This window comes from Galeopterus variegatus, unplaced genomic scaffold, assembly GCF_000696425.1.
Source record: "Galeopterus variegatus unplaced genomic scaffold, G_variegatus-3.0.2 Scaffold4188, whole genome shotgun sequence".
Lineage (NCBI taxonomy): Eukaryota > Metazoa > Chordata > Mammalia > Dermoptera > Cynocephalidae > Galeopterus > Galeopterus variegatus.
In genome coordinates this window covers 545-1948 of record NW_007730299.1, presented here as the reverse complement: position 1 = coordinate 1948, position 1404 = coordinate 545, and the positions used below count along the sequence as shown (strand labels likewise).

Below are 1404 nucleotides of genomic sequence, written 5' to 3'. Positions count from 1 at the left end.
TTGACAACTCAGAATTCTAAAGCATGGACTCACTGGTGCTCAAGATATTATTGCAGAAATTTTACTTCTTATAAGTGAGTGATTCTGTTCAATTTTCTGTTCTTCCTACTTTGAAAACAAGGAAATGCAAATTATAATAACAGTGAGACAATATGTTTTCAATCAAGCTTTACTAAAGTTGAAAAGTTTGATGAGGTCTGACGGCAGCAGAATCGGAGGTCATAGCGATGAGGCTGGTGCAGCGCCGTCTCCCGGCTTTGGCGTTGTCTCTCAGGCCTCGCCTCAGTTCTTGTGCACAGCTACAAAACGAAAGAAAAAAGGCCAAAACTTGGAAGAATATACGCATCAAAATGAACAGTATTCAGGTACTCCTTCTACAGAGAAGTTCCTCCTTTAAGAGAAGATCAAGTTAGAAGAGCAGCTGAAAGAGACGATTGAAAAATGTGAACAAGCTTTGGCAGATACTGAGAACTTGTGGCAGAGGAGCCAACAATTGATAGAGGTGGCAAAATTATCTGGCATTCAGGGTTTCTGCAAGGACTTGTTGGAGGTTGAAGACATTTCAGAGAAGGCAACACAGTATGTGTTTTGAAAGAAGAGATTGAAGATCATAATCCTCACCTGTAGAACCTCTATGAGGGGCTCATAATGACTCAAGTCCACATTCAGAAGATGTTCACAAAGCACGGCTTACTCAAGGTGAACCCTGTTGGAGCCAAGTTTGACCCTTATGAACATGAGGACTTATTCCACATGCCAGGTGAGAGGAAGGGGTGAGGGGATGGAGCGAGGCTCAGTGGTGCTAATTAGCATGATGGGGTACAAGCTGCAGGGGTGCACCCAGAGACCTTCCCTGTTAGGGGGTGGTGAAGGAGCTCAGCTGCCTCCTGCATATTTTTTTAAGTCAATTGCTGTAACTCTTGAAAGGCTGCTTCATCTTTTCACGTCTATGAGTACTTTTGATCTTTTCCCAAACCTTGTTGGAAAGCTTAAGCAACCAGTGGCTAAACTAGAAATGAAGCTAGCTGCACAGTTGCATTAATGAACTCTAATTTGGGAGTCTATTCAATGATCGTTTGTGCCATGTGTTTAATAGTCCCAGCTACTTAGAGAAGAGGGCCAACGGGACAGTACAAGCCTTCTAGAGTATCATGAATAATAACATGGTTTAGGTTGTATCTGCTAAACTCTGGTGAAGCCCAAGTCCTTTAATAACAGGTCCTTGGGAAAATAAAATAAAAAATAAAACTAAATCTAAATAAATAAAAGTTTCATAGAAAAATTCCCACTGGAGCTTAGTTTATTCACATATATTAATAGGTGAGACTATAAATTGGTACAGCATTATTGAAGTAGAATATTATCAGCAAATTCATGAAAATTTACAATCATCAGATTCTTTCC

General features: G+C 40.4%; 1 pseudogene; it reads left to right on the top strand.

Annotated features, from left to right (window-relative positions):
* The first annotated feature begins 227 nt into the window (after positions 1-227).
* LOC103602545 lies at positions 228-1042 on the top strand (annotated as a pseudogene).
* The last annotated feature ends 362 nt before the right edge of the window (positions 1043-1404 follow it).